General features: G+C 39.7%; 1 long non-coding RNA gene across 1 annotated transcript; it reads left to right on the forward strand.

Moving 5' to 3' along the window:
• The first annotated feature begins 517 nt into the window (after positions 1-517).
• Positions 518-18,103, forward strand: LOC116672433 (uncharacterized). The gene is made up of 3 exons (XR_004327550.1): positions 518-528; positions 4,701-4,705; positions 17,828-18,103. It is a non-coding gene; the product is annotated as an uncharacterized LOC116672433 (long non-coding RNA).
• Positions 18,104-20,049: the final 1,946 nt, after the last annotated feature.

Consider the following 20,049-nt stretch of genomic DNA (forward strand, 5'->3'; position numbering starts at 1 on the left):
TAATGTGCCAAAGACCTGGAAAAAATCAGAAAATGAACTGATGCCTGGAAGGCCACCTTCAAGCCCAGTAACTGTGTAAGGCAATGATCCCATCTTGCCCTGATTTCCTCTTTTGGAGAAATATTTAAAAAACAAAAAGCTTATTGAGCAGATGGAAGTTCTAGGAATATGCAATGGGACAGTTAGGTTTAGGAAAAGATTGTGGCTAGGGTTACAAAATGTAAGTTTTAATGACATGCGGGACAAGAACGGGAAACAAAACCACAATCTCCTGGGTGAAATTCCTGTGTTGTTTGACCCGTCCATCACCCCAACCAACCTTCTTATGCAGATTTTCAGTCTTTATACTAGTTGCTGCCGTTGTCGTTCTTACGTAATACCACGTCAACCTGCACCGCCGCGGTCGAGCTACTGCTCTGCCTGGCACGTCCCATTTGGAATCTAAAGGGTGATTTTTGTGTTGGTATCTGACGCTGAGAGCCACTGACCAAGCGTCAGTGTTTTAAACGTTGGGAATGAGAACGGTTTGTGCCTGAATGAAGGCCTCGCAAATCACGCTTACCCTACAGTCACATTAGCTACAAGAGACAGCAAAAAAGCGTCAGGCTACCATTCATTTTCAATGGAAGTGGTTGTTTTCCAGCAACAAGCTTGCTGCTACCCGAGCAAGGCGGGGCCAAAATAGACAAGAAGTCTATTTTATGCAATTGCTGAGCAATGTGACTAAGCGACTGCCAATTGGAGTGAAGGCAGTGTGAGGGCAGCTTGAATGTATGTACGTTGGTTGCTTGAGTCGAAAATCATTCAAGATGGTGGAAACGCTTCAGGACATAGTATTTCTGTATATATCTGATAAGTTTGGCATTTTATCTCATATATATTGTTAATCCTATCAAGAAATAAATACTTTTCAATCCCCAAACATTGTTCTTGTGACCTGACAATACCTCTGAAGTGACTAGTAAGACCTCTTGCAGATTCTAGGCAATAGCATGCTACTATCAAGACAGAAGTGGCTATGCACGCCCAGTAATGCCCATCAAGCAAGTGTGTGTGATTGTAGGGTTAGGCAGCTAGATATCATTCAAAGAAAGGCACCAAAGATGATGGTATGGATGAGGACTATGCCCTAAAAGATTATGCCATCACCAAGCTGATCCATCGCAGAATAGTTGCTGTAACAAGTTCTTGTCAAAATGCATACTCCTAACTTTCCAGTAGACCCGAAAACATTACTACTCTCAACTCTTGTCCCAGGAATCTCTGAATCTCTCGATTGTTACCGCCAAGCCATGCTTTATCATTCCCCAGGGCTTACACCAAATGCCTTGACAGCAGCTTTCTCCACTCTGCTGTAACAACATGGAACAGCCTTCCCCCTGCTGTCATCGGTGAAAACACATAGTAGTGTTCATTCCTTTAAGAAGAGATTGAATAAACATCTCTTCAGCATGAGATTGCTATCCCAAAGCTCAATGACTTCAAGCATGCACTAAACAGCTTCATACATATTCCTGAATAGCTGCAGATCAGTGATAGGCTGTCTGAATGTAGCTTGTATCTGCTGAAAAAATAAAGAATAAAAAGGCTGTGAGTCAAATCAATGCATTTGTTTAGGTGCATCATTAAAAACTGAGTAATGCAAAATAACAGTGTAGCAGGCTATAAGCCTACAAGCTATCCCCTAACTACCTCTACTCTTACGTAACCATAAAACTATATATATTTATTGTTTCTGGCCACTGCAGTTTTAAATAAATGTTACTCAAACAGCAGTAAGTACATTTGTTGGATTAATACACATTTGGTCTCTAATGAGTATTTCCGGCAGCAGTACAGTGTGAGCCAGAACTGTGCAGTACAATGTGTGAGTTCCAAACATGTTTGATAAAACGATAAAAGGCCTTTCTGTCATTATATAACAATGACTTGTAATTTTCAGAGCAGTTGACCCCAGCCCAAGCTACCCTATCCAAGCTTTGGACCACAAAGGTTGCGGGTGCTCCTTGCAAGAAGAAGACTAAAAGGCTAAGGTAGACTTGCTAACCACTGAGCTGGACCAGATGAAGTCTCTCTTTCTGGCCTTCTATTCCAGTACTGGTATGTTGGAGGCATCTCCACCCAATCCACCCGTTGCTGAGCTTGTGGCTAAGGAGGAAATGGTTTTGATGGCGGCTTCAGCCATTTTCTTAAATGAGTATGCTGAATAGGGGCCCTCCACTGCTTCAGGGCCTGACTTTCGTTCCTCGGGTCATAGCTCATTATATGGGGCCAATGCCAGCTCCATGGGGTCCATCGTTCGTGCTGCACTGGCAAGGGGGAGGCATCCTTGAGTTTCTGCAGACCCTCCTGAACGGTGGCTGGTCTCCTTCTACTCTATGTGTCTGCCATTTTATTGCAGCATTTTTGCGGTTGACAATAACACACTGGGGAGCCACAGGCTTGTATCCCGCTTCTTTAAAGGGGCTCTGAGGTTGCATCTCACCAGAGGGGGGGGGGGGGACTCTGGATGACAGCCATAGTTCTTGGTCACTTGGAATCTTGCGAACCCACGAGAAGATTCTGTAGGAATAAGCTCGGGGATGATTCTAGAACTTAATACCTTGGCCAGGGTCACCCCGAGGTCACAAGTGACTTTGTTGACATAAATACTCGACCTGCGCAAGCGCGATACAGAGAGATACAGAGATTCAGTGTTAAGCACTGTCTCTGGCGGTCATCCAGTATTTATACAAAATCCATAACTCTGTTTTCTCAACACACTACAGATAATGGGGTCTAGAGCACACTCTATAATTTACTATTTAATATTTATTTTTAACATGATATACATTGTATGCTAATGCACTTTTAAGTTTAACTCTTAATGGATGGGTTGGGTTGGCTGTAAAACATGAATTGCCCCTTGGGGACTAATAAAGTTATCTGAATCTGAAAAAAGACCCAACAATTTCTGTAATTATATACATATATTATACAAATACATTATAAACTTCCAGATTCACTAACTTCCTAAGGTTAATATTTGTTCACATCCCTTCTTAAAATCAAACTTACACAGCTATTTTCCTGAACATATTGTTCTACAGTCTTTTACACACATACACACACAGTTGCATCTTCAAGCTGACATGGTGTATCACTGGTCTCTTGTTTGCCTGTGATTATCAAACCCACTCATGTTCTATTTCTGCCATGCATTAACCTTTGAAATCATAGCGTGTCCCTCAGACACACACGGCTTTCCACTAACAGAAATCAGAGCAATGCAAACTACATAGTTACCTCTTACCACTGGGCAACATATGGGGGCGATTTGTGTCTCACACTTGAGTTGTGCAGTGCACATTAATTTGCTTTGAGGCTATTCTTGTGGATGTCAGGCTTGTAGATACCCAGATTATAGATCTTTATCTACAGACCTATTAGACTATAGACTTTCCTAGATCAAGATGGCGCCAGCTACAGTGCACATCGTTTTATCTTGTTTTTAGTTTTAATTTAGTTTTCAGCTGCGGTACCCAGACATCTTTCACTAAAGATGAGCTCATAAACCTCACGGAAACAACTCCAGCTGACTTACCAACCTGCTTCCAGTGCTCCACCAACATCCCTGTCCCCAAAAAACAAGGATTACAGGACTGAATTACTGCAAACCCGTCGCCCTGACCTCGGTGGTAATGAATTCTTTTGAGTGCCTTGTTCTCTCACAACTCAAAACCCAAACGCCAGGAACGCACTGCGAGCTGAAGCGCAGTAAATAGCTGTGAAGCGTAGATTCGTGCTTGATCACGCACCTGGCTGTTTATTCCAGACTGTGTGTGTGTGTTTGTGTGTGGGTGTGTGAGTGTGTCACTCTGTCTGACCGTCCCTCGGTCGCTCTCTTTGTGTGCCTAATTGTGTGTGAAGGTGTAGACAGAGCTGAGAAGTCAATACAGCTAAAATCACCATGAACCTGGGTGTTTAATTTTGAAATTTGGTTTATTTGGTAAAGTATTAAGCTGCACTGTGGCCTTCCTGTGTGTGATTACCTGCCTGGCTTGACACATTTGCTCGCCGAAATGATTGCTGCAGCGCGGTCCAAAGTGGTGATTGCAGCCGGTTTGGCTGGACAGATTGAATAATATGGGCGCCAAAATGAAAATGGCTCTGCTTCATGGTGGTTCACGGTGGTTCTGACCAACTCCTGGACCCCCTGCATTTTACCTACAGAGCCAACATGTTTCAACAGTGTGACAGTTGTGTACACTGTTTGGAGCATTTGAAAAAGTGCAGTGTAAAGGCTAACCACACCAAAAGAAAATTGCAAATGTTGACACTTTACCCCCGTTAACAATATCAACACGCAATATCGTTGACGAAAAACACAACACTAAAATGTACTTAATACAAAAACTCTTTATTTTCATCACTTTTTCTTCCTCTCTCTCTCTCTTTCTCTCTCTCTGTCTCTGAACCACAACACTCACATTGCCGGAGCCGGCTGACTCTGGCAACACACTTGGTCCAGTTCTGGTGGTTGATTAACACAGATTTTTGCTGATTGGCTCCCATAACGGGCCGCACGGACTTGTGCCAGTGCGCCATGCACCATTCGACATTTTAATTGTGACATTTTGTGAATAAAATGTCAATCTGCAATGTAGCCAGTAACATTTCTCTGTCAGGTAAATTAAGTAGTACAATGTTTACCTCAGAAGTAGAAGTACACAGTAAGTCTATAGTATAAAGTTGGGTTGCAAAAGAAGTGCTTTGGGGTCCTTCTGTAAGTCATTTGGGTAAAAATGGTCCTGGAGAAAGCTACTGTACAAGCAGCAATACACAGGCCAAACAATCAGCCCGTTCCAAACAGGCACACTTTGAACGGGTATTGCACTAGTTGAATAATGCCCACCATACACTAGAATACTTTGAAAAGATAAAAGTCTGACACCATCTCACATTTAAAGAAATCATCTAACATTTAATGTTAAAGGTTCTCTAAGCGATGTCAAGTGTGTTTAAGGCTGTTGCACTGCTTATCAGAACATACAGACTTGATCCCGTATGTACTTTTAGGCGCGAAATACGTGCCAAACTCCTGCTTAACATCTGCAAACTTATCTTGCTCTGCTGCTAACATGTCATAGATATCATGCACACGCTCTCCTGCCAAGTGCTTTTTGCCTAGCATCTCTGGTAACATTCAATGCTGTAATATAGTTCTCAAACCATCGTATCCATTTTGTCTGGCGTGGTCCTACTAACCTCGGACCCGTTTCGGTATCAAAAGTTGGCAGAGCAACAGAATTCCCAAGTGACATTTTTTCCTTCTCCATCTGTTTTAGCAACTCGTCATCCTTCCCAGGTTAGGGTTCGATCTAGCCACTTGTGGTCCTCCCGCTTCAGTGAGCAAAGTCCCTGGTTTGTTTTTATCCTCGTCGCCAGTGATGTTCTCATTTGGTGTTTCAGGCAGGTCTCATACATACAGCCGTTTACTACTGATAACTGACTACTTTGCGGGCTTAGTGCCAACGTTATATAAACAACATATGACGCAGTTGTACCACAATACGTCAAATAAATCATTCATAGCACCAAGGTAAATTAAATGCAATAACTTTTCAATGATTCCTTTTTCATCATACTAATGTTAAACCTTAAACATTACATGTACTTACAAGTTAAAGTTGTGGCAGACTCCTGGCTTGTGACAGTCAGCTCAGCTGTTCCAAATGGGCTGGTGTGGTGTGTAAACAAACATGAAAATGCCACATCAGGATGCAAATAAGACAAAAATGAATAATTATTCTTGTCAGTTTTGAGGACAACAAAACAACAGTAATCTTTGCTGTGAGACGGAGCACTGAATTGCATAAGGGCTGGAAGCGGGCCATCACAATGCAGCTGTTCCATTTGTCACAGCCAAACATACAGACAACAGCTCTGAGATGAAATGTGTATAGGAAGTGTGGAGTGTAGAGGAAAATAAAAATAAATATTTCCCTTTGTATTTACCTTTAATAGTGCATATTTCTCGTCTTTACATATGGCAGCTCAAACAACCCTCAAAGCTGTCTCTCTACCGGCTCAATTTTCCTAAAACCCTAACGGAAAATCATTAACTAAAAAGGCTGTTTTGTGCGGAAGTCATTTATAGCTACATTTTGTTGAGTAAATGCACCATAGCAATGGAATGGCCTACTCCATCTGCACAGCAGGTTAAAAGGAATCATTGAAAAGTTATTGCATTTAATTTAGCTTGGTGCTATGAATGATTTATTTGAAAGTCCCATTACAAGAGGAAAAGAGCCCCATTTTCTGAATGCCTAACGACTGTAGCGGGGGTTACAGGCACATTTTTGTCCATTAGTCGCCATAGACGTGTGAAAAAAAAGGAGATTAATTTTAGTGTGGTAATGAAAACCACAGTCTCTCGACAGACATATTTATTTGGAGCTTTTTAAAATGTAAGAGAGATAGATGGTTTACTGTGTCCAAAATAATTGCCTGTATCATGAGAGTTCATTAAGTTAAAGCGGGGTGTGTTTCCAACCATCACACTTAGACCTAAGTTGTTGCAATCATAAAGGATGGAGCTTTTCCGTACCTTTGTAACCTCAGTGGCAGATTTACAGGAGGGGAGCTGGTGCAAAACCTAAAATCTCTTTCCACACACACACACACACACACACACACACACACACACACACCCTTACATCTAGTGATCATAGCCTAGCACTGTGTCTATGCAATTGAATCTGAGGCTGACTAGAAGGTGCTTTAAGAAAAACTAAATGTTTTGAGAAAAAGATCAAGTTCTCTGCTGAAATTCAAAGTTAAAACAACAATAAGCAATTTTAACAACTAACATTTGGTTTAAGCTATGATAAATAAAAAATTCGCACCACCCAAATGTAGTTTTAGACAACAATGAGCGCTGCTACCCAACCCCTCACTCTGATGAATTGGCAGAAAATTTAAACATATACTGCGGCAGGGTCATTTGATTACTGTTATTGAAAATGTATTTTGTTTGTCAAAACCTACTTGGCACGAGCGGCTGTGGCTCAGTGATAGAGGAGTCACCTGCCAATGGGAAGGTTGATGGTTTGATGCCTGTCAAAGTGTCCTTGGGCAAGACACTGACCCCTGAGTTTCCCCCGATGCTGCTCCATCGGTGTGTAAATGTGTGTGTGTGTGTTTATCTGATGAGCAGGTGGCACCTTGTACGGCAGCCTCAAACACTGTGTGTGAATGGTGAAAGGTTCCTTTAATTTGTAAAAGCAATTTGAGTAGTTGTTAGACTATAAATGCGCTATATAAGAACAGTCTGTTTTACATTCACATATTTCTAAATCATTTTTAGTTAAACCGCGCACAATAAACAGCTGGCCTGAGGGCCCACAATGTAATGGTCACAACGTAATGCCCTTCCTAAAACTCTTTTATTTGATACATTTATGTAAATGCCCCAGGGTGCAGAATTAGTATAAGTATCTTAATATATAAATACTGTATAAATACTGACTTCAACATATTGAATGACCTAGAGACAACAGAACAATTAACAATTGCCACAGGAGAATAATTTGACATTGTATATTTATATACCATTGCCTTTTTTTAAATATGTTGATTTGATATGGGACATTTTGTTAATAAAAGGTACTCAACAAAGTTAGTTTGAGCCTTTTTCATTTTGTCCTTTATTGCTATATTAATGTATATGATATGGGCACTAGTTGAGTATGACCTGCAGGATGATTGGAAGCCAACAGCGCTTTGCTAAATGTCAGTCATTGTTCAGTTCATTTGCGTGGGTTGATTTAGGTCTTGCTTGCAGATCAATGCTGCAGGCAGGACGAAAGGGTGGAGAAAATACATCAACGTTTTAAATGCATTCCCAAAGCCAAGCCTTCAATCTCACCCTTGCCCCGTGGGGACAGCCAACCTCATCTTATCTCCATATCAGTCGGTCGCTTTGCTCAGCTTTGCCTTGTTTACCTGCCTAAATTTCAGCAACCCAGGAAGGCTTCTCATAAAACTGTGTGATGGAAAGGAAAGGTCAAGTGCTAGACATATTGTGGGTGCCAAATTCTAAGATGTTTTCTACCATTGTTCTCAGAGAGAGAGAGAGAGAAAAAGAAACGATATTACCTCTGGTGCTGTCATGAATAAAGAGTCTGTTGGCCTGAATTTGTATTCATAACTTTCCTGCCAAGCACACACATGGAACAGATACAACAGAGGACATAATGGAATAATTTTGCTCTGTGCCTTTCATATCAAATAATAGCAAACAGAGAGGGCCGAGGAAGGAGTTGTGGATGGTAAATTCAATAGTAGGATTATGATATCTGAGAGAAAAACAGTAAACATGAACCGTGCCAGTTTTCAGAGGCCGCCTGTGCATCATTTCTTTAATGTGGCGCTTAAAAGAGCGCAACTTCAAGAGGCTTTTTATGGAAAGCACCACCAGAAAAATAATGAAAGTATGAAGGGATGCTTTGCCAAAGAATCTGAGCACACTTATGCCAGGGTAGCAGGCAAAATGTTGCAGATAGAGATCAATTCATTCCCTAATGCTATTTTTCTCTCTCTCATTTGTTTCCTGTGTCATATTGTCCTCAATGCCTATGGAGAAAGATTGGACTGGCTCCATAAAAATAAGAAACTACAGAGTTGGTGTGATATGTGCCATCAAAAGGGGATTGGAAACAGTAGTAAGAGTAAATGTCAGTGGTCTCTATATCTGTAGCATTTATGGGGTTCACTGTTAGTGATCATTGAGGTTAAGGGCAAGATTAACTTTATTGAACCTTGAGGGGAAAATGTGTAGCAGTGTGACTTTTCAAAATCCCTTTTAACCTGATGATGTACCAGTTTCAAGGAAAACTAGAAGAAACATGTCCTTCAGTCCACAGCGGAATTGTGATTCCAAATAGAAAGTTTCTTTGTCATTTACTGATGCCTTAATAAAATTGTTGTAACTGTAAACGCATTTTGGAAGGATGCGCAAGTCAAGTCAGCTTTATTTATACAGCACATTTCAGCAACGGGGCAATTCAAAGTGCTTTACATAAAACATAAAAAAACAGTAAGAAATTAATACAAAATTAAAAACTATTATTTCAAACTAATAAAATACACAGTACAATACATTAAAGAAAGGCAACATCAAAAACAAAGGTATTCAGGCTTGATTTAAAAATGAGTTGCTGCAAACCTGCAGTTATCTGGGAGTTTGTTCCAGATATGCGGAGCATAAAAAGTGAATGCTCCTTATCCCTGTTTAGTTCTGACTCTGGGGACAAAAAGCAGACCTGTCCTAGACGACCTCAGAGGTCTGGATGGTTCATAGTTTACTAGCAGATCAGAAATGTATATATTGGACTTAAACCATTTAGTGATTTATAAACCAGCAGAAATATTTTTAAATCAATTCTTTGAGGTACAGGAAGCCAGTGTAAAGACTTCAGAACTGGAGTGATGTGAGCCACCGTCTTGGTCTTAGAGAGAACTCGAGCAGCAGCGTTCTGAATCAGCTGCAGCTGTCTGATTGATTTTTTTAGGGAGATCTGTAAGGACACCGTTACAGTAGTCAAGTTTACTGAAGATGAAAGCATGGACAATTTTTTTTTCATGAGTCTTTTAAGCCTTGATGGATTCTTAAGGTGATAATTAGCTGCATTTAGTATTGTCTTAATGTGGCTGTTGAAATTCAGGTTTGAGTCCATAATTACACCAAGATTTCTGGTCTGTTGTTTTTAACATTGCCGTTTGAAGCAGAAGGCTAACTTTCAATTGTTCCAGTTTTGCTCTTTTCCTCTCAGTTTTTTCTTTATTTAATTTAAGAAAGTGGCTGGGACATCCAGTCAATAATTTGATCAATGCACTTAGTCAAGTTTTGTATTGGACTACAGTCCCCAGGTGTTAAGGTTATATAAATTTGTGTGTCATCCGATATGGTCACTAATCTTGTTGTTTTCCATAATCTGGGCCAGTGGAAACATGTAGATGTTATACCGAAGAGGCCCCAGAACGGAGCCTTGGGGAACTCTACACGTCAAAGTATTATGCTACAGATTACCTACAGCTACAAAGTAGTTCCTATTCTTTAAATAGGATTCAAACCAGTTTAGCACTGAGCCAGAAAGGCCAACCCAGTTTTCTAATCTGTCTAATAATATGTCATGGTCAATCGTGTCAAATGCAGCACTGAGCTCAAGTAATACTAAGACTGAAATTTTGCTACTGTCAGTTTTTAAGTGGATGTCATTAAAGACTTTAACAAGAAACGTCTCATTCCTGGGGTGTGGTCAAAAACCCGACTTGAAGGCATCAAACTTGTTGTTTATTGACAAAAAAAGGATAAGTTGTTGAAAAAACCCTTTTTCAATGATTTTACTTAAAAATGGAAGGTTTGATATTGGCCTATAGCTGTTTATTAGTGACGTGTCTAGATTTTTTTTTTAAAATTTTAAGAGTGGCTTATTGACTGCAGTTTTCAGGGCCTGTGGGAAGATACCTGAAAGAAGAGACGTGATTACAATCTGTAGAAGATTTGAAGCCAAAAAATTTCAAATAATTTTGAAAACGGTAGAATATTGAGGCAACAGGATGGGATTTTCAGATGTTGTACAATGTCCTCCAGATTTTTTTGGTTTATCGTATGAAATTGTGTCATTATGGAATTTACTTAATTTATTTATTTAGTAGCAAACAAAGCATGTGAATTATTCTTGTTTCTAGCAATGATGTCAGAGAAGAAGGACAACCTTCATACATTCCTCAGTTACAAATTATAAATGCAAAGTCTATCTTTTTAGGTTTCATAATGGACCTGGAGATTAGTTTTGTTGCCACCATCGTTCAGCTCTTTTTTCTGTTCTAACCAGCGTGACATTTCTCCATGGAGCTTTTTTCTTACCAGAGACCGATTTAACTCTAGTGGGAGCAATGGTATCAATATCATTTGTAATTTTACAATTGAAATGATGTACAAGCTCAGTGACTGAGACCACAGAGAGTGGTGGTGTGGAGCTGACTCACTGGCGTTTTCTGATTACCTTTACCCTAGTTTGAACACTTTTCTGCACAGAGATAGTGCCGTTAAAGAAAACACAGGAATGATCACAGAGAGCCACATCAGTCACTACAATTTTAGAAATGTTCAGACTTTTGGAGATAACTAAGTCCAGAGTGTGTCCCTTATTGTGTGTGGGCTCCGTCACATGCTGAGTCAGTCCATAGTTCTCAAAAACGCATCACAGTTCTTTGGTCCCTTGTCCTTAAAATCACCAGCACTAATTACACAGTCAAAGCTATTATAGATTATAGACTGCAGTGAAGTCATCAAAGAAGTTATTTATGTGGCCTGTAGATATTTAGAAATATAGGTTGAGGAAACAACCTTAGCTGAAGAGCCACATATTTAAAAGAGGAAAACTTTCCATAAGATATTTGCGTACATTGGAATAAGTCATTAAACAAAATGGCGACTACACCTCCTTTCTTATTCATTCTATGCTCACTCATAAAACTAAATTTAGGGGGAGCTGACTCGATGAGAACAGCACCACTGTTATGATGGTCCAGCTTTCAGTTAAAAACATAAAATCAAGATTGTGCTAAATGACAAAATCATAGATTAAACTTCAAAATGTTCCAGGGGCGGTCTCTAGCTTACCTAGTAAGAGTGTGCGCCCCATGTAGGCTGAGTCCTTGGCAGCGGCCCGGGTTTGAATCCAACCTGCAGCCCTTTGCTACGTGGCATCCCCCCTCTTTCTCTCCCCCATTCCTGTCTATCCACTGTCACTATCAAATAAAGGGAAAAGCCCAAAAAATTATCTTTAAAATATATATATATATATATATATATATATATATATATATATATAAATATTCCTGCCAAGGACCTGACGTTTAGTAGCGTAAATGACAGTGTGTTAAATTTATTAGCTGTCTCATTTTTTTGTGGCTGACAAGGAATGGCTACTAAATTTACTGTCTTTGCAGTTAAAGCGCCCATATTCTGCTAATTTTCAGGTTCATAATTGTATTTTGAGGTTGTACTAGAAAAGGTTCACATAGTTCCTTTTTCAAAAAACACCCGATTTTTGTTGTACCGCACATTGCTGCAGATCCTGTTTTTACCCTGTGTGTTTGGGTCTCTGTTTTAGCTATAGAGTGAGACATCTCACTTGTTTTAACTTTAGAGTGAGACATCTCACTTTGAGACATATCAGCAAATAATCTCCCACACAATGTAACACTGTCCATCAATAAAAAGGTGACAAAAATGTTTTGACGGGGGGGGGGGGAGAATTCACATCAGCTGTGTGCTCAGCCATCAAGTGGTATTTCAGACTGGACGTGCTGCGATGATAGCTCAGTTCACAACGACAATCACACAGATCACTTGGGTCTTGTCAATGGAACATTTAGCAACTTTTAAAAAGTAAACTTTCCATTCAGAATCTTACTGGCATCCATTTCAGCGTCTCGCGCTTGCCATCCACTCAAAACGTAACGTTACTACTCTTTGGCTGGTTTGCAAGCCCAAACGTTGTGTGCGCGGCGGGCCTGCTGTTTTGTTTCTGGTCTACCTAGAGCCGGTGTGGTGTTGTAGTTTTTCTAACATTACTACATACTACTACAAAACTACAAAGTTTGCTAGGCCAAAAAGAACGTTAATCTTGCAATAAGAAAATTGACGCTGTTAAAATGGGTTGGCGTTAACACCGTTATTAACGTTTTTAACTGACAGCACTAGTAGAAAGCCATCGAGATTTTGAACAGCTCACCCGGAGACAGAAGGCAGAGGACATTCAGAAATCTTTAACTCACTCAAAACAGCATGGATGTTTAAATGAGTGTAGAAGCATCAGAGACACAAAATAAAAGTGATTTTTTCATAATATGGGCACTCAAGTAGTTTTTATTTCATAGTGGCTTCACCTATTTGTTTGGTCTGTGATTGATTCTAACTGAAATGAGGGAGCTGCTGTGTGGACGTTTGCATGTGCACATGTCCACAAGATGTACACAGTCAAATATGAATCTGTTTGCAGGCTGCAAGTTGCCACAGAGCACTTGGGTGCCTCGTGCATTGGGATGAATCCCATCTCTGCCAAATAGCGAGCCAGGTCCCCAAAATATATTCAAATTGTCAATAAAACCTATATTGTGAATGTTGCATGTAAACTGAAGCCAGGTGTTAAGGATGAGTAGTCTGCTAAAAAGGCCTCTTCCGCGACCTAGAGATGGAAGTGGGCCCGAAGTAAAAACCAACTTCAGTGCTCTTACAAGCATCATTGAGTAGGTTCAAGTCACGCTTTGTGCATTCACTCTCCTGACAGGACACGTAGTTATGTCAACAATGGACCACTATGTGTTTAATGGAGTTCATGAGTGAGGGTATCAGGGCCTTTCCTTTGGCCAGGATGTCTACAACCTTGGTCCCTGGAAAGCAATGTGTGACGCATTAAAAAAAATGTATATCCCTGGTGTCAGAGTCACCGATAATTACTGGGGTTGGGGGGGGGAAGAGCGGACGAGGAATGGGGGAGAGAGGATGGCCAGAGTCAGGAAGACAACAGTCAGCAACAGCCTGAGATGGACATGGACAAGTAAAAGACAATTTCTCACCCGCATCCCTCAAAAGCCCCCGACGCGCGACAGTAGCCCCTTCCCGTGACGACAGCTGGTGAGCCGGCAGTGCAATCCCCTCCCCGCGTACCTGACTGAGTGGAAAATTAAGTGGATCTTAGTTATATTTGAATCAATGTTAACCAAATTTTCTGACATTTTATAGACCAAAAAACTAATAGATTTCTTTCAGAAAATAATACCCAGATTAATAGTTGCAGGCCTAATAATGTAATTATTTGGAGTACATGTTGATGATCATCTGATTTTCACCAGGTCTTAGTTCTTCTTCATCAGCAATGGTTTGAAAACATTAAGGAAGTTGGGTGGCATGATATTTTCTTTATTTCCACAGAGGTCTTGACATATTGCCTTAGGCAGCAGCAGATGTGCTTATACCCCAGCTGGATGACAAAATACCCAGTTTTCATTCTCATTTTACAGTATTCAGTTTCCTATATTTAAACATTTGTTTTTATGACTTCACATGGCGTACTGTTCTTTCGTAACAGCAACATCTACAACGACATATTAAAGAGACAAATGAAAAAAATAAACTGTGTTCAGCACTGGTAGTGAACAGAGCTACTGAAACATAGCGACTGTTGTCACACTGATATTTGTGTATAGCCATTAAGCTATAATGACAGAAAGATAAATGTTTTACAGGTAGGTTGATAGGTGAAATAGTCCTTTTAATAAAGCACTTATGTAGTTATTGTGAAGTATACATATTATGCTGAAACACTGCAGTCTTTTTAATGTTTGCACTCGCTTAGCAGTTTCTATAGTTCATAAAGCATTTATAGCATTCAGCAAAGTGTAGAACCAATAGCTGAGGAGGCACTGCACATTGACAGTATTTTCTTTTCTTCAGGAAAATCACCCTGACCTCCTCCTGACCTCAGATCATCAAAACAAAGAGCAGAGTAAACTGAGAAAATAACTGTTGCAGTTCAAACGTCTGATTAAAAATTTAGACTGATCAAATCAGCCCTATTTATTCACAGCGCCATGCACGATTGGCTGAAGAGTAGCATCAAGCTGTACTTGATTAGTGATGTCTGATGAGCTTCTGTGGTGGGGTGGAGGCTGTTTATTTGGGCTGATTAGACTTAATCATGCTAATCAATGTACTCGAGGAGATGGGGGTGGGGGGGGATCAGCTCTGTTCAAATTGTTGATATTGTGCATTGTCTTGATAGTGTGATTCCTTTGTTTCACTTATATTTTAATCCTGTCAACGTAATTCTAAGCATGAACATTCCAATCAGGAGAAAATTAATTTAAGATTAAATTAAGTTTAATGAGCATGGCGAATGATAGGTTGATAGGTTACAGAACATGTGTCAAACTCAAGACCCTAGGGCCAAACCCGGCCCTTCGCAAATGTGACCCTGTTCACAATTTTTAGGGGTCCAAGCCCGAGGATGCATGCACCGCAGTAATTTGTTTTTCTTGCTTGTCTAGTTTGTGTTCTTGTTGATTTTGTTGGGTGTTTTTTGATGACTTTTTTAGGGCTTTATGTCAACCAAACTGTAAGTGAGAAAGCTATATAAGATATGAAATAATACAGTCAAAAACATTTTAATCTTTCAATTAAATAAAAGCATGTCAATAAACTCTTTGGCGATAAGACTCCATTGCAATGTTAAATTATAAGGGTTATAGAGCCCTCCTGATGGAGTCTAGACACTGGTGGAGGTGATGAAGGTATAATGGAAGCCTGAAGATCTGGATGGATGTGATGTGAAGCGGGGCTTCTGATGATGGAGGAACCATGGGTGCTGGGAAATTATGAGAACTGGAAGTGAATTGGGGTTGAGGAGGGCTGCATCAATTTTGTCTGAAATGACAACTGACAGCAGCAAAGAACGGAACATATTTAAAGTTTGAATGCAACAATGCGATAGCTCACAGAGATTGTGGCAAAATCTGGTTGGTTTAACTGAAAGAGTAAACGCCCACAATCAGATGAGGATATTGCAGCAGATGGGATGAGATGGATGGGATGGGAGAGAGAGAATCATGAAGCATATAAGTCTTCCTGAATGAACTGAATGCTGAGCTTCATTTAAAGTTTTCACCCCAGAATGCTGCAAATTGCCTGGACAATATGCAACAGTTGTTTTTATAATGGTTTCCTATTTTCCTTTAGCCTGCTAAAGCTGCTATGATTTCACCCTGAATGCACTGTTTCACCGAGCACTGCCCTCAGTTGCATCCTTTTAAGATTTAGACACGGAATTAGCATATGCAAGATGCCCTTTCAAGCACTCAGAGAAACTTTGTTCCAGAGGGGAAACCATTAAAAGCTTAGTACTAAGTATTTTAAATGTGGAAGAGTAAAGAAGGTACTTGAACCTGAGATCATTTCATTCACTCCTGTGGCTGGGATGTGTAACCCACAAATCATCTATCACAGAAATCTGTGCATGAGTTTTATTTGGAGTACATGTTGATGAAAGAGCCTGAAACACCGTTGTAGCCCACTGTTATTTGCATAACATCAGTTCTCTGAACAGTATCAATTATGCAATATTGGTAACACCTCCCTGTGTATTCTTCAAAGCATTTATTCTATCATGTCAAACATGTTTGGTAAAGGAACCTTCTCGTGATCAATGAGAATTTCTCACTTTGCTAATTAGACACAATTCTTTCGAAACAGAAAATGGGGGGATTGAGGAGCGAGCCTTCAATCAAAGGTATGCCATCTGAAAAGAGGAAGAACAATTTAATTGAAGGGATAAAAACTGTTTCAGAGGTGAAATTGTTTATTCAAGCCTACTATTGTTGCATGATGTAACCATTACAATTAATAAAGGAGGTATAAATTACAGGACTTTAATATAGAACACACTAACTTAAAAACTTAGTTTAAGGAGCTTCAGTGATTTTACACACGAACGTCAGTTCACCTGTCAGTTTTACAACAGTCTTCTGTAGCTCTGGAAAAACCTTCTCAAGTCTGGAAATATAACCTTGACAATGTCATAAGAGTTATTTGGGTTTAGTATTGGACACTAAAACAGAGAGCCTGCATTACAAACTGGTAGTGTGGTGTCACCACATGCATTATGGGAAGTGTAGGGTTTAGTGTTTTTGAAGCTTGACTCATACTAGGCGACATTTTTCAGTCCCTTTATCATCAAGTTGAATTCACATTTAAGAACCCTGAATCCTAGAAAAAGAAAATTAACATTGTGTTGTCTCCAACCTGCGGATTCTTTTGGATAAAGAAAAAGTAAAAACTGACTAATAAAATGAAAATTAAAAAGTTTTCAATTTTATCAAACTGACGAATGATTTTTAATGCGCACGTTCAGACAGCTGGGCAGGAAGTGAAACAGCGGGAGCATCCAGTCAATTTTCCAAAAGACACCCCCTAATATCGACAACATGTCTCCTCGACAACACCACAAGGTCTGGAGGTGGAAAAACATAATATACAGTGCATCAGACTCTTTTTATTATGACAACGCCAGAAAAGAGAATGCATGGAGTTTAACTGTAGAAGTGCCTGGAGTGGAAGGTAGATACTAGTTTAATAAACATGGGATTATTTGATTTAACCATCAAGAACCGAATGGATTGTAAACGATCCTAAAGGGCACCTCTGATTCATATTTCAATCATTTAATAACCATAAAAGACAGAAACTTCCTTATTTTTGCATCTAAAAGCTAAAGAGCTAATGGTCACGGAGGTCTCTTTGACGTCTTTTTAGCCTCTACAGTTGAATTTCTATCCAGCCTGGAACTTGTGCCTTTTTCAGGGTCGTTGAGCATTAAATCCAAACTGTTACATCCAAGATTTATCCACTTGATGTCCATAATTTATCACATTTTTGCTCATTTCTGCCGCTAGCTCCGTTCTCTGTGTCTTCTGTAGTCTCCCATGAATCATTGGGAGTTGGTTTAGGGAAGTGAAGGCACACTATATGCCTTATATGGGCAAGAGCGAGAGCAAAGAGTAAAGAGTTGGAAAAGAGAACAAATCTTCCAAGTCAAACTAGTCTAATGTAATCAAAAATATGATATGGTGGACAAGACAGATATCTACCGTTTTAGAGAGGAGAATGGCGTCACTGGTTTGAGATTTGGCATATATTTGGGCCTTTTTTGATGAAATGTAAATAGTTTGTGCTTTATTTGAGTTATAATGTTTATTATTGTTTACAATGCTTGTGTAGCATTGCTGTGCGTGTAATTTCAATAAATATGACGTTATTATATAGATTATTGGCAAAAGCAAATGCCATGAGGGCAAAAGTTTCCGGCCTTTTTTTGACGAAATGTGTGCATTTTGTCAACTGTATTACATTTATATCTTCACAGTGTGACACCCAAGACATATGAGAAATGTTTTAGAGGAGATTGGCTTAGCTTGTACTGCTCTGTCTGTGATATCAATACACATCCGTAAGATACATGTTTCATTTAATTTATTTATTTGTCTTTAAGGTCCTAAAACCATTTTTAACATTCAAGTGACCTCACTGCAACCCAAATATTCTAATAACTCAGTTTGTCCTGAAAAAAATGATTTTCATTTCTTGACAGTAGACAAGAGGGTTGATGTTTTACAAGTTTTTTTAGAAAATAAAACCAGACAGACAAAGAATTGTGTATATATATTAATGACCTTAGGTTTCTGAGCGTTAATACAACATAGAGGCAATATAAACTGCGAGTTGGGCAGGCTTAAACGCTCCACATCTCAGACACTCCCGGTGTGGTTTGGCGTGTGGCAGACGACGGAAAAAAAACAGAACGCAGCCGGAAACTAGTAGAAAATCCAGGTGAGGACTGAGCTACTGCAGACAGACTAGCAGATCTTTCCATTCCCTGTTGCTAGTGAGTTATTACAAAATTCTACACATAACGATGGAATACAGAGTAAGCTGTTGTAGTTTCATAATAATTTAGAAGCTCAAGGTGATACCGCACGTGGCGTCTGAATCTATTCTGGTAGATGAAAGCTAAGAGCAATCCACATCTGAATGTGAACTTTGAGGTGTTTCCTTCTTGCTGAGATGATCAAAGAAACCCTGTATTGAAAAAATGTCTGAAAAAAGTGATATCAAGGGAAATAACTTGACATTCTGTGGCTGCATGAGATGGATCTATCACTTTGTTGTTTTTTGTTGTTCACTGTGCACCTGTCATACCAGAAAAAAGATGAGGCGATGCACGTTTTTATGAAAGAAATACTTAACCCCACTCTTTATAGGCTCCCATCGACTAAACCCTGATGTTGTTTACTGAGTCAAAAGGACATGTATGATCAGATCATTCAATCATTCATTTTAATCTGGCAAGCAAAAAAAACAGAAAACAAGTCAAAAAAGTTTTGGGTTTTGTCGGCAAGAAAAAAGGTAAATGACTGTTGTCTACTTTTCGTCTTGAAAGGAATAATCTAATAAAAAAGGACATCAAAACCAAAGGTCTGAATTATGTTCTTCTGTTATTTATTATTTAGTTTATTTGGAAATTAAGGTAAATTTAAAGGAATAAAAAAAGACAGACTATACTATAGGTCTACCTACCAGCGCAAAAACACTATTGTGAAATCTGACTTTCCTTTATCGTGCATGCACTGAAAGTGACAGCTGCACGCACTTTTCAGAACCTTGGAATACTATCCGTCATTTTAAGCATTTCTGAAGACATTTAGTGAGATATATTAACCTTTTACTATTTGGTTCAACGATGTTGACAGACACTACGATGTAGCCTGCATGTGTAATAATCATGTTGGCTTTATTAGACCAGAAACATCCCGAGTTATCTTAGGCTACAGTAAGCTACATATTGGTGAAGCTAAAAAGAAGATGAAAACCAATTTACTATTTTAATACAAGAAACTTTATCAATGTGTACTTCACTCCCACACTGATTTTTTCCAACATTCCCCTCCGCCTCCGGCCTTAAAACCTTGTCCTCCCAGCGGTCCAAAGCTCTTGTGCCAGCGGTGTAGATACCAAGCACTCCCCCAGTGCTCCAAGCTGCCAACTAACTGAGCTAACTAGCAGACGGTAGTGTACAGTCAGCAGGAGTTAGTGGTTAGCATTACTTTAGGAACACCATCAGGACACTCAATAAATCACAGAGTCGAGGCAGAGCAGCCGGAGGACATCAGAGAGAAAACCAGAAACGGGAGCATCTCAGCATCATGCCTGCCTGACTCACAGATTTTATTGTCTCTAGAAGTACTTAAAGAACAATCATGTGTTGGATTTGTGATGTCTATTATGTTTTTCCACCACCAAGATGATCCCCTCATCATCAATGGTGCTGTATAAGAGACATATACGATATTGAGGGGGGTGTAAGTGAAGGTTTTGTGGAATTGTAGTACTAAAGGAATGGCTACAGGATTAATATTCATGCCAACTTTATGGCAATTATCTTG

The sequence above is a fragment of the Etheostoma spectabile genome, chromosome 22, assembly GCF_008692095.1.
Source record: "Etheostoma spectabile isolate EspeVRDwgs_2016 chromosome 22, UIUC_Espe_1.0, whole genome shotgun sequence".
NCBI lineage: Eukaryota > Metazoa > Chordata > Actinopteri > Perciformes > Percidae > Etheostoma > Etheostoma spectabile.